The sequence below is a fragment of the Furipterus horrens genome, unplaced genomic scaffold (genome assembly GCF_987537825.1).
Source record: "Furipterus horrens unplaced genomic scaffold, mFurHor1.1.pri manual_scaffold_17, whole genome shotgun sequence".
In the NCBI taxonomy this organism is placed as follows: domain Eukaryota; kingdom Metazoa; phylum Chordata; class Mammalia; order Chiroptera; family Furipteridae; genus Furipterus; species Furipterus horrens.
In genome coordinates this window covers 31,979,015-31,993,459 of record NW_028327187.1, presented here as the reverse complement: position 1 = coordinate 31,993,459, position 14,445 = coordinate 31,979,015, and the positions used below count along the sequence as shown (strand labels likewise).

The following is a 14,445-nucleotide window of genomic DNA, read 5'->3' as shown; positions in this document are numbered from 1 at the left end:
CAAGGGTTAAATATGGAAGTGCGAGTGGGCAAGAAGTGGCTTTGGCCATAAAAGGCAATGATGATATCACTGTAGTGATGGAAATGTTCTATATCTTGACTCCATCAATGATAATATCCTGGTCCTGATATTTTACTGTTGTTTTATTGTTGGAAGAAGCTGGGTCAAGTGTGTCCTGGATCTCCCTGCATTATTTCTTACTATGCATGTGAATCTACAATGATATTAAAATTGAAATTTTAAAAATCATCAACACCACAGAAAATGTATAGACATTGAAAATTTGTCAAGATAGAAAATTTTAAAAAGAAGAAACTATAAACCCCCCCTTTTTTTCCCAATAGACCTGACATTAACACATTGAACTTGCCTCTTGAATTGTCTGAGGCCATTTGAACTTTTGATAGATGAGGAAAGGAAAAACATAGGAAAGTGGCACTTGCTCTCTTTGGCATCCGTCGCTCCACTGTATACAACTGCTAGGGACCTAATAGAACTGAGCAGAATGAGCACATTTAGCATTCCTGTCACCCCATTAATGTACCTGAGGAGGCTGCAACCTAATAACCTCAATGAGGTGCTGGAATCATGATTCTTTAGGCAAGGAGTGGTCAATCTTATTTCTAACTGTACAGGTTAGATTAGTGAAGTTAATGTGCTAGCCATATGCCTATTTAATAGGCTCAAATGAGGTGTTTAAAAGTTCTGCACATCCTCACAGAACTTATGAGTATAGGCAGAGGACTCCACAAAGTGAAAAAAAATCCAAGCAGACTTTTTGTATTTTTGTATACTTATTTAAATATGATATACACAAACTACTATATCCATATATTTTATACATTCTTGAAAACACAAAAAAAGAGATTGATGAATTAATGCAATGCAGATGTATACTAGGATTCTAAATATACCTGTAGTGTATTTATAGTGGTGGGAGTAAAGGAGCTGATATGGAGAGAGAGAAATAGATAGGCATGTGGCAAGCAAAAAGAGAAAAAAATCAATACCCCAAACTCAGCATATACGATATAATTACACTTACATTTATTTAAACTTTTATATACATATGTATATATATGTGTAAACATAATTTTAAAATAAAGTAACATACAAATTAGAGGTCTAATTTTTTTGGTACCTCAGTGGATTGTGTTATACTCACTGCTGTTCTAGTGGACTGTCATTTATTGAATGCTTATTAATAAGACAAGTACTATGCTAAGTGCTTAACATAATTTTTAAAAATTTAATACCTACCACCACAAGTGGAGGCATGCATTATCTCTCCCATTGAACATATTAGGAAGTGAAGGTATCACAAGTTTAAGACAACTCAGCAAATTCATACAGCTAGTAGGAGAGAGAGCTAGGATTGAAATGTATCTTGGCTTGTTTCCCAAGGCCATGCACAGGCTATATAGTATGTATTCTGTGTTGAATTTTTTGTTAAAAAAGCAAGTGATAACAAATGAGCAAAACAGAACCAAAGGCATGGAAACAAGGAACAGACTGACAGTGATCAGAGGGGAGGGGGGAGGATGATAAGGGGGGAAAGAATGGGAAAGATCTAATCTATGAACAAGTATAGATGATCCACAGACATATACAACAGGGTGGGGATTGACTGTAGGAGTGGGGGGTGGGCAGGGCAAGGGAGAGCAAGGGGGGAAATTGGGACAACTGTAATATAACAACAATAAAAAATAAAATAAAGTAGGAAAAAACAGGTGATATAGTGAGTTGTTTTATTTCTTTGAAGATTAAGGAGTACTGCTTTTATTTTTAAGGCAGAACATAGGAATAAAATGTTAAATGTACAACTCAGCTAAAAACCCTGAACCAACTATTGAGAACTATTAGGATAAAGTTAAAATACTCGTATATTGAATTCTTACCAAAAGCTCTGGTTCTCCTTGCTGAAAGTAGTTTTAGACATGCCACATTAGTCTCAATCATTTTGAAAACTCTAAAATACTTCATAGAGCAGAATTTCAAATAAATAAGAAGCAAAAGGTAATATTTATAATATTTTAAATATTATTTCTCTTATACTTTCTCTAATTCTTAACTCATTGAATTATAGGACCAATACATATCAACAGAGTCCATTCTTTTCATTCCTGGTTAATGATCCATAAATTATTCTGAACAGAGGAGTGGAGAATGTGTACAATGCCAGCTTTCCCACATCACTTTTGATGGTAACCTGTCTTACCCATAGTGCTTGTTCTAGAAGAAGACTTTTTGTTGGTAATGTTTTTTTGTTTTTTGTTTTGTAAATCAATACTTCAGGTAGATTACAATAAAAACACACATCAAACAGACTGTGCTGTGTAAGAGACCGTCTGATCCAAAAGCATGCCTGGGGCACTTGGGGCAGTTGCTGATACGAGCTTACAGACTTCTCAGAGTCAGAGAATCAGCACTTGTCACTTGTATTTGTAAAATCCTTCTCCAGTCTTCTTGCCAAGCTTCTTCTCTGCTACTAGCTTATTCATGAACTGGCTGGGCTGAAACAATGGGTTCTGTGCATCCATCTCATGCCAACCATCCATGATGAACTTCGTAGTATCCAACCCAACATAATACAGAAGTTCAAATGGGCCCATAGGGTAGCCAGCTCCCAACTTCATAGCAGTGTCAATGTCTTCCTTGGATGCATCAGCTCGTTCAAACAGCTGGACTGCTTCCATGAGGTATGGCACCAGCAGGCGGTTCACAATAACCCCAGGTGTGTCCTTGTAAGAAACAGGATGCTTTCCCAGGGTTTTGCTGAAGTCCACCAGAGATTCAAATGTCTTCTGGCTGATCATTAATGTTTTAATGACCACCACGAGCTTCATCATGTGCACTGGGTTCAAGAAATGGAGCTTGGCAACTCGGTCCTGTCTGCTGGTGGCTTTGGCTATGCTCATGATCTGCAAAGAGGAAGTGTTGCTGGCAAAGATCATGTGTTCAGTGGCAAACTTGTCCAGCCTCTGGAAGAGTTCAGTCTTCACCTTCAGGTTCTCCACAATGTCCTCCACCACCAGGTCCGTGCAGTGGGCGACAGATGCCGCATCCGTGCTGGTCAAGATGCTGCTCAGGGTCTTCCCCACAAAGTCATTCCCTGCCTTGGGGTTTTCTGCGAACTTCTTTTTGGCTATTTTCCTAAAGTTTTCCTGAATTCCCTTTTTGGATTTTGCGAGAACGTCATCTGTCTGGTCTACCAACACTACTGTGTGGCCAGTTGCTGCAGCAACCTGGGCAATGCCGGCGCCCATCAGCCCACTGCCGATGACTGCCACATGCTTTATGATGAGTTTCTTCACTGAGGCTGAAGCTTTGGATGATGAGGACACCGTGCGCACGAACTGCCTGGTTAAGAAAGCCGTGGTGCAGAGGCGGAGGAGGTGAAGGAAGCGGTGGCTACCGCAACCAGCCCAGGAGAAGAAGTGTTGGTAATACTTTATATCGCCTGACCCTGTACTCCTGGTCCCAGCTGATTGGAGCAAGTGTAGAGACAAAGATGAAGATAAGTAAATCCGTAGAAAATTATATTCTAAGTTAAAAAAATGAGCTGAGACAATAAAATTCTCAGTTTCAGTAATTTTATGTGGTAAATACCAACTACCATGCACATAATATGCATTTCCTATAGCTAGTCTAGAATAAGATTTTGAAAATCCTGATTTGAAAGGAAAAGTGGCAGATGGAATTTAAGTAGCACTGCAGTGTATTGCAATAAAAGTACCCAAAGGCACTCAAACTATAGTTTATTGGTAAATGAACAATGAGACTCCTGGTTACTATACTTTTTCTAAAAGCTTAATATATTTATCTTCAAATGGTTTAATCTACTATATCTTGGAAGAGCAGACTGGAATTTTGTATGTTTCAATTTAGTCAGTTTTAATTTAATCTGAATACATGTGCATTTTTTTATTATCACTTGTCTAAATGTCCTCTAAGCATTGCTATTGTACTGAAAAAATAAAGGAGACCCAAATAAGTAGTATTTTTCACATTAACATCATGTTTTAAGAGAACCTAGTAATATGATGTTTTGTGGATAAATAAATTGAAAATAGTAAGCAGAAATACATCTTTCTACTCATCTTTTTAGATATTGTCTACCTTTATATCTCTACATACACATATAATTTTAGATATATACATAAATAATTTTATACAAACATAAATAATGATTCAAAAATAATTGGGAGAGAGTGCATGCAAATCTGGAAAATATAATATGAAAACCATGCACAATATAATCCTTGTCTTTCAAATAGCTATGTCACCTACACATGAAAACATAAAAAGGAGTGAGTTACAAAGTCTCCAAAAATTGCAATTCTTATCCAATTTACCATTAAAAAATTTTTTCTCACCATTCCTAGCACAGAGGCTTTTAACTTGTAAGACCAAGTTTTCAAAAAATATATATTTTAAAAAGAAGGTATGTTGTAGAATAAATGTTTATATCATGATTTTATCACCATATTTAATGTCAAAAAATTCAGCATTGGTGTATTTATTTCTTAGAGTTAAGGTGCAAAGCTAAATTGTCAGGTAAACCTTCCAAAGCAAATATACAAAAGGAGCTTAGTTATCCAGCTATGAGAACATTTCCCATAATTCTTAAAAAATAAAATGACTATCAGACATGAATACAGTTTTCCAGCAAAAAAAAATTGGATTATGAACATAATTTTAACTAAGACCAGGATTAGGGTATTGTGAGGACCACCTGGAGGTACTATGGGTATAAAAGTATAAAAATTATATTCATAGCCCAGAAATAGACCTTGGAGTTCAGTGTATGAACATTTCTTGGAGAGTTAGAACTCAATAAAATGCCTACCTAATGCATCTACCATATCACTTGATCTGATTGGACCTGCTGAGCAGCAACTATTAATTGAAAATCAGTAAGCTCAAGACAGTACGCTCTCACATAGGCTTATCACTACATATTGATTGTACTCAAATAACTGATCTGTTACCATCCTGGAAGCTCTGCCTATGCTGTAACTAGTTCTAAAAGCAACACATTTTGAGTAATCACCCTTCCCAAAAGAACCCATAAGGGTATTGTATATTGACCAGGATTTCCCAGATTGAGTAGCTAAATTCATACATTTCTAAATTTTCAATTATCTTTAAATGTTGAGAAAGAAAGACTTATAATAGGGAAAATAATCATCGTAATCATAGCTGTCATTTACTGATAGCTTATGATGTGTTATGTTTATGCAGTTCTCATAATAACCTTGAAAGGTGAATATGTTTGTCCCTACTCTACTGATGAGGTGGGAGACTTAGAAAGTGTTAGACAACTACTAAGTGTCAGAGATGAACCAAAAATTTAGTTTTGTCCGACAACTGCATTGTCAGCTCAGACTGCCATAATGAAACACCATAGGCTAATTGGTTTAAACAATGAAAAATTATTTCTTACATTCTGGAGGTTGCAAGTCTGAGATCAGGGTGCCAGCATGCTCAAGTTCTGGCTTGCAGACAGTGGCCTTCTCTGTGTGTTCTCACTTGATGGAGAGAGGCACTTCTGATGTTTTCTCCTTATCTTATAAAGATACTAATCTCATCATGGCCATTCCAGTCTTATTACTCTATCTATACTTAATTACCTCCTAAAGGCTCAATCTTCTAATACTGTCATATTGGGAGTCAGGGCTTCAAAATATGAATTTGGGGGGAACACAAATATTCAGTCCATAACATACATAAAAAAAGAACATTCTAATTTTTCTGTGCAAACATTTCTAAAATGTATTATGAAAAATCATTTGTGAGATTCTTTGCAAAATGTACATATATATTTTCCAGTGAAACACATTTGGAAAGTAGGTGTATACTCTATTCAATGCAAAAGAATTCACAATGCATGCTACCTGAGTGAAGTCTCTGACAAGTCCTGTGGAAAAGAAATCTGTTTTACTTTAATCAGTGTTTTTCAAATTTGATTTTCTATTATAAACTTTTCTAGAAAACACACTTTGACAAATAGTAGTTTCTGTTAGTCATACTCTGCTCTTCTAATATCCTTACTGGATGAAATTATGACTATAGATTTTTGGAATTTGAGTAAAATAAAGCATGTTTCAAGGTTAGCAGCAATGAGTACAAAGAATGAGCAATCTTAATTGCATGAGATTTGTGGTCCTGTCTGTGGATGAGAAAAATCTAAAGCAGGTGTCATCATTTTGCATAGATGAGTAATAATGGTGATGATGATGAAAGCTATTATTATTATAAGCTATTATTATTATTGCATAAAACACAAGGATGAACTAATAGAAATACTGTTTCATCACTGTATTAGTCATGGCTCTCCAGAAAAACTGATTATATATATATATATACATATGATATGTTTATGCAGTTCTCATAATAACCTTGAAAGGTGAATATGTTTGTCCCTACTCTACTGATGAGGTGGGAGACTTAGAAAGTGTTAGACAACTACTAAGTGTCAGAGATGAACCAAAAAATTTAGTTTTGTCCGACAACTGCATTGTCAGCTCAGACTGCCATAATGAAACACCATAGGCTAATTGGTTTAAACAATGAAAAATTATTTCTTACATTCTGGAGGTTGCAGGTCTGAGATCAGGGTGCCAGCATGCATATATATATGTATATATATACAGGGTGAGGCAAAAGTAGATTTACAGATGTGAGTACACAAAATACAGTTTATTCTTATATTGTTATTTATTAGTTACTGTATGATTTTCCATACAAATAACTGTAAACCCACTTTTGCTCCACCTTGTGTGCATGTGTGTGTATAGTGTGTCTAGAAGGTCTCCAGCCATGTAATATGAAAAATAGAGACATTTATAAGAAACATTGTACATAGGACAATGATGTCTCAGTCTCCTTCAAAGCAGGCACTTTGGGACCTCACAGAGTTCTTCCAATAGCTATCAGATGCTCCACTGTATGTTCCTGAATATCATCAATAGTCTGAAAACTCTTTTCTTTCAAAGGTGATTTTATTTTTGGGAAAATCCAGAAGTTGCAGGTCACCAAATCTGGGCTGTACAGGGACTGAGTCACCTCTGTGATTTGATGTTTTACCAAAAAATTCTGCACAAGACTCAATGAATGAGCAGGTGTATTGTCACGATGAAGCTACCAATCACCAGTTGCCCATAGGTGCAGCCTTCTGAATCATTTGAATAGTTTCTGTGGAGGGATGTTCAAGTTTAATGCAAAATTTAGTGAATATTCATTGCTCTACTCACTCAGTCATTTTGAATGTAACAACCAGTACACATGCTCACTCAGTGGTGTCTACCACCTCCACTGACTAGTACAGTGAAGTTGTCATTGTTCACGCATGTGCATTTCAGTCTACTTTCTTTGGCTGCCAGGTTACATCAATGCCACACAAATCATTCTCATTATATTAACAATGGCTGGACTTATTCTGGGCAGATATTTCATAGTGTGTGTGTGTGTGTGTGTGTGTATTATAATACACACACACACACACAGAAAGCCTTACTACAAATTGTCTGACCTGATTATGGAGTCTAAATCCCACAATCTGTTAACTGAAAGCTGGAGACCCAGCAAAGCAAGTAATGTAATTAGTCTGAGTCTAAAGGCCCAAGAATCAAGGGAGCCAATGATATCAATCCAAGGGCAGTCCAAGGGCAGGAGAATACTGATATATCAGCTCAAATAGGCAGTCAGGAAGGGAGATAATCTACCTTTCCTTCACCTTTTTGTTCTGTCCAGGCCCTCAAAGGATTGGATTTGACCTACCAAGGTAGAGAAGGACAAGGCACTCCACTCAGTCTACATAATTCAGATGCTAATGTCTTCAGTATTCATCCTCGTGAACCCACCCAGAAATTCCTAGCCAGACATCTGGGCATACTATGATCCAGTTAAGTTGATGCATAATATTAACCATTATACTCATCATAGGTGACTTTTAAAAATCTAGAAAACTGATTACTATAATAATTGACATGACTCTATTCTTGTACTACAGCAAATGACAGTTTTTATGTCTGTAGTTAAAGAAATTTGTTGAAGGTGCTTGCTCTTTAAAACAAACCTACATATAAAAATCAATTGCAAGAGACTCATTTGACTAAGCTTCTACACAAAGTTTCAGAGTAGAAGTGATGAATTTTTAAAAAGACATACTAAAGCTTTCAAAGTGCGAAATAAATTTCTGCAACCCCATTTTAAAATGTCGTGACAGACCTAGAAACAATTAAGTGAATATAACTAATTAAAACCAAATTACTAAATCGATAGTGTAATTTAACCCAAACTAAAACTCACTTTAGCAGACTTGAACTACTTAGATTTGACAAGCTGATTACTGGATCTCAATTACATAATATGATGCTATTGGTCATGAAACTTGCAGAAAAACCTTCATTCTTAGATTTGAGATTAACAATAAGGTAAAACAGAATGTTCTCAGAACATATGAACATTTTTACAATAATCAGAATAATCCACAGTATTAGCTCTATTAGTATGATTATACAAAGGCTAGCTAGCCACATTTCATAGGTTGAGAAACACTATTCAGATGGTACCTATATTTAAGATAAAGATCCAAATTAATTTTAAATGACTTAATTTGTATAAAACTTTGTTTTAGGTTTATGTTTATTATGCTGTCTGTTTTTTAGGCAAAATTTCCCCTTGTAAAAAATTGCCGATAGAACTGAAGATCTGGGCATAAAAGATCCTCTATGGAATTTAAGGGGCAGCATAATATTCTAAGGCCCTTGGAAGCATGCCAAAAGAAAGGATATGGAGTATGGAGAAGTCATTTCTAGAAAAGATTTGAGTAAAATATGGAAATAAGCTATGCACATTTTTGCTTATAGGTATAGATAATGAACTTATGATACAGGCATGTTAATGAATGATACAGTTCATTTCATAAATTGATTTAGTCTATCTAGTGTATCTGGTTATATAAATATAGATCCTGAGAGATTTGAAAGAACTTGATAGCATGATTTTCACAATAGCAGTAATTTATCTAATTGAGATTGAGAAATGTCAATTTTCAGAGCCATAATTTTATCAATAAATGTCTTTCTTCTGTACATGGGTAAAGCACATACAGTTGAGCATTAAACAGTTGGGGACTGGAGGGCATCAAATCCTTATGCAGTTAGAACTTTATGAATAATATAGCCGATTAAAGCATATTTTGTATATGTATTATATTTTGTATACCATATTCTTAGGATAAAGTATGCTAGAGAAAATGTGATTAAGAAAATTATAATGAAGAGAAAATATATTTGCTGTGCTGTGTTTGTTGAAAAAAAATTGCATATTAGTGGACCCACACAGGTCAAAACAGTGTTTTTCAAAGGTCAATTGTAATTCATGAGACAGCTCATGTGCTGATAAGTTGTGTTTGTAACTGTACCGTGTATTTAGGATAGAGGGTAATCACTTATATAGAGTGAGACATATAGTTATATTGAACTGTTTAAATATATATATATATTTTTAATGTTTTTTATTGATTATATTGTTACAACAGTTCCAATTTTCTCCCCCTTGTTCCCCTCCACCCAGCACCCCCTCCCCCAGCAATCCCCCCAAGTCCATACCCGTGGTTCGTAAAAATTAACTATCCCCCCCCTCTCAAATATTAGGACCCTTTGTAATCTTGTAAAGGACAATGGGCGAAGGTCTCAAGCTCCTCTAGCTGCTTCAAGCTGGACATGGTCGTCGTCCTACCTACCCTTGGGTCCAGAAATCCCTAATAAGAGTGGGGGTGTGGAGGGGAGGGTGGCCTTCCCACATGGGGAAGGATCGTGCAGACTCCAGGTCAGTTGGCTGTCTCCGGTCAACGGCGTGCTTGGTTTAACAGGCTGGTGTCCTTGTTGTGTTCTGGGGGCAACAGATTTGGCGAAAAGCGTTAAAAGACATCATTCTATCCATAACTACTAGATGACAAAAGGCAGGGATTAATTTTTCAGTGTTCCATATTAGGGAAAAAAAAAAAAAAACTTCTTTGTAAGAAGGTGTGCTAGGCACATCTCGCCTGTCCAAAACCCTTTTGCCCATTACACTTAGTTTGGGCTGAGGTAAATAATTTAGATTTTTCCCCCTCTCAGACCTCTGGGCCTTTTCTGTCCAAGCCATTAGGATAGAAAAGAGAAACCCGTTTTAAAGTGAAGCCCACAGACCACCCCATTCTTCCCCAACCCAGCCATTTAGTTCTGCCAAACCGTTGAGTCTCAGGAGGCAGCGCTGCAGAGAGGATTAAGTGAGGCTTATGCGTACAGATGATCACTCAGGTAATGCGATCATTGGCTTATGTCCCTTGAAAACAAAAAACACGTGTTAATTTATGTAACATAACCCGCAAACAAGTCTCTAAATCTGGAGAAGAAACTTTTAAGACGGTTAGTTGCCCTGTTTTATACTCTACTACTGATCATTGCGATTTTCCTTGAATAATAATCTTTATCCCTAAGGTTACCCTCCTTGTCTTTAAAGGGACTACATTAAGTCCATTTTTAATTTATCCTGTACGTTTGCATAAACATAACAAGAGCAGCAAATGATCACTTATGATCTTTAGTTCTGCTTTGCTGGAACTTACCCAAGGAATATTTGGGGTGACCTTCAGTCTGTTCTTCAGGGCACAGACGCTGTGCCACATATCCGGCATTCATCCTTGCCTGTACACACCTGTTTTTTCCAAGTCTTTCTGGTCTTTCCTTGTGCCTTAAGGTCCCTTCTAGCCATCTTTCAGGAAAACAACCTTCGTACCTTCCCTGGAAAGATTGCTGTGGACCGCACAACCAACCATGGTACCAGGCCTTTTATCTCACGGGCTTTAATTACCTTTGAAAGTCATTCCCAGTTCCTCGGGGCTTTCTGGTAACAATCTGAGCCCAAGTATGTTTCCTTTAGGCTTGACATTCCAGCAAAGACTTGGTCAAAAAAAAAAAAAGGAACCTCTGTTGACAACTGGTCTTATTAGTTCCTTGCAAAGGAACTTATGTCATTACTTACTTGTTTAGAATGCCAAACTCTGGAGGGATCAAATAGGGAGAAAAATATACAACATGAAGGAAAATCTTTGTCCTAATATTCACTGAACTGGCATTTCCATTCTTCATATTTTCATTTTTTCCCCACTAAAAAATTTTTGTTTGTTTTTCCATTACAGTTGTCTCACTTTTTTAGCCCTCTTGTTTCCCTGCACCCTGTCCCTCCCCTCCCCCACATTTAGTCCCCACTCAGTTGGACCTGTCTGTGGGTCATTCATATATATATATATTTTTTAACTTGACCCATCCCCTTACACCTTTCTTTTCCTCCCCCCCGCCCCCCTTGTTACTGTTAGTCTACTTCTTGTTTACATACCTCTGGTTCAATTTTGCTCATTTGTTTGTGTTGTTCATTAGTTTCCTGTAATAGGTGACAGCATAAGGTATTTTTCTTTTGTTGCCTGGCTTATTTCACTAAGCATAATTTTCTCTAGTTCCATCCATGTTGTTGCAAATGGTAGAAGTTCCTTCTTTCTTTCTGCTACATAGAATTCCATTGTGTAAATGTACCACAGTTTTTTGATCCACTCATCTACAGATGGGCATTTAGGTTGTTTCCAGCACTTGGCTATTGTAAATAGTGCTGCTATGAACATTGGAGTGCATAGGTTCTTTTGAATTGGTGTTTCGGGATTTTTTGGATATAATCCTAGCAATGGAATTGCTGGTTCAAAAGGCAGTTCCATTTTTAGTTTTTTAAGGAAATTCCAAACTGTTTTCCACAGTGGCTGCACCAATCTGCATTCCCACCAGCAATGCACCAGGGTTCCCGTTTCTCCGCATCCTCTCCAGCACAAGTTGTTTGTTGATTTGTTGATGATTGCCATTTTGACTGGTGTGAGGTGGCATCTCATTGTGGTTTTAATTTGCATCTCTCTGATGGCTAGTGATATTGAGCATACTTTCATATGTCTATGGGCCCTCTGTATGTCTTCTTTGGAGAAGTGTTTGTTCAGGTCCTTTGCCCATTTTTTAATTGGGTTGTCTGTCTTCTTGGTGTTGAGTCGTATGAGTTCTTTATATATTTTGGAGATCAATCCCTTGTCTGAGATGTCATTGGCGAATATATTTTCCCATATGGTTGGTTTCCTTTGCATCTTGCTGATGTTTTCTTTAGCTGAGCAGAAACTTTTTAGTTTGATGTAGTCCCATTTGTTTATTCTTTCCTTTATTTCCCTTGCCTTAGGAGATATATCAGTAAAAATGTTGCTACGTGGGATATCTGATATTTTCCTGCCTATTTTTTCCTCTAGGACTTTTATGGTGTCACGGTTTACATTTAAGTCTTTGATCCATTTTGAGTTTATTGTGGTGTATGGTGTGAGCTGGTGGTCTAGTTTCATTTTTTTGCATGTCCCTGTCCAGTTCTCCCAACACCATTTGTTGAAGAGGCTCTTTTCACTCCATTTGATGTTCTTTCCCCCTTTGTCAAATATTAGTTGACCATATGAACCTGGGCTTATTTCTGGGCTCTCTATTCTGTTCCATTGATCTATATGTCTGTTTTTATGCCAGTACCAGACTGTTTTGATTACCGTGGCCTTGTAGTATAGTTTGATATCGGGTATTGTTATTCCTCCTACTGTGTTCTGCCTCAAAATTGCTGTGGCTATTCGGGCTCTTTTTTGGTTCCATATAAATTTTTGAAGTATTTGTTCTAGGTCTGTGAAATATGTTGCTGGTATTTTAATAGGGATTGCATTGAATCTATAAATTGCTTTGGGTAGTATGGACATTTTAATGATGTTGATTCTTCCCATCCATGAGCATGGTATACGCTTCCATTTATTTGTATCTTCTTTAATTTCTTTCTTCAGTGTTATGTAGTTTTCTGTGTACAGGTCTTTTACCTCCTTGGTTAAGTTTATTCCTAGGTATTTTATTTTTCTTGTTGCTATGGTAAATGGGATTTTTCTTTCAGTTTCTATCTCTGAGTTTTTATTGTTGGTGTATAAAAATGCCTTCGATTTCTTAATATTGACTTTGTATTCTGCTATTTTGCCAAATTCACTTATTAGATTGAGTAGTTTTTTTGTGGAGTCTAAAGGATTTTCTATGTACACTATCATGTCATCTGCAAATAATGACAGTTTTACTTCCTCTTTTCCAATTTGGATACCTTTTATTTCTCTTTCTTGTCTGATTGCTGTGGCTAGAACTTCCAAGACTATGTTGAATAGGAGTGGAGAGAGCGGGCATCCTTGTCTTGTTCCTGATCTCAGGGGGAATGCTCTCAGTTTTTGCCCATTGAGTATGATGTTGGCTTCAGGTTTCTCATATATGGCCTTTATTATGTTGAGGTATGCTCCCTCTATTCCCATTTTGAGGAGAGTTTTTATCATAAATGGGTGTTGTACTTTATCAAATGCTTTTTCCGCATCTATTGATATGATCATGTGGTTTTTGTCTTTCATTTTGTTTATGTGGTGTATCACGTTTATTGATTTGCGAATATTAAACCATCCTTGCATCCCTAGGATGAATCCTACTTGATTGTGGTGTATGATCTTTCTAATGTGTTGCTGGATCCGGTTTGCCAATATTTTGTTGAGGATTTTAGCATCTATGTTCATTAGCGATATTGGTCTGTAGTTTTCTTTCTTTGTTGTGTCTTGACCTGGTTTTGGAATTAGGGTTATACTGGCTTCATAGAAAGAGTTTGGGAGTCTTCCCTCTTCTTGTATCTTTTGGAATAGTCTGAGGAGGATAGGAGTTAGTTCTTTCCTAAATGTTTTGTAGAATTCACTTGTGAAGCCATCCGGTCCTGGGCTTTTGTGTGCTGGGAGTTTTTTGATTACTGCTTCAATTTCACTAGCTGTTATTGGTCTATTCAGACTTTCTGCTTCTTCTTGATTCAGTTTGGGCAGACTATAGTTTTCCAGGAATCTGTCCATTTCCTCTAGGTTGTCAAATTTCTTGCCGTACAGTTGTTCGTAATAATTTCTTATAATTCTTTGTATTTCTGTGGTATCAGTTGTGATTTCTCCTCTTTCATTTCTGATTTTATTTATTTGGGTTCTCTCTCTTTTTTTCTTGATAAGCCTGGCTAAAGGCTTGTCAATTTTGTTTATCTTTTCAAAGAACCAGCTTCTACTTTTGTTGATCTTTTGAATTGTTACTTTAGACTCTATGTCATTTAATTCTGCTCTGATCTTGATGATTTCCTTCCTTCTACTTGATCTGGGCTTTGCTTGTTGTTCTTCCTCTAGTTCTTGTAGCTGTAGGGTTAAATTTTTTATTAGAGATTCTTCTAGCTTTTTTAGGTAGGCTTGTATTGCTATGAACTTTCCTCTTAAGACTGCTTTCGCTGTATCCCATAGGTTTTGGGTTGTTGTGTGTTCATTATCATTGGTTTCCAGGAACTTTTTGATTT

General features: G+C 36.7%; 1 pseudogene; it reads right to left on the bottom strand.

Annotated features, from left to right (window-relative positions):
* Nucleotides 1-2,432: 2,432 nt before the first annotated feature.
* Nucleotides 2,433-14,445, bottom strand: part of LOC149990779 (hydroxyacyl-coenzyme A dehydrogenase, mitochondrial pseudogene) — a 30,242-nt pseudogene continuing 18,229 nt past the window's right edge.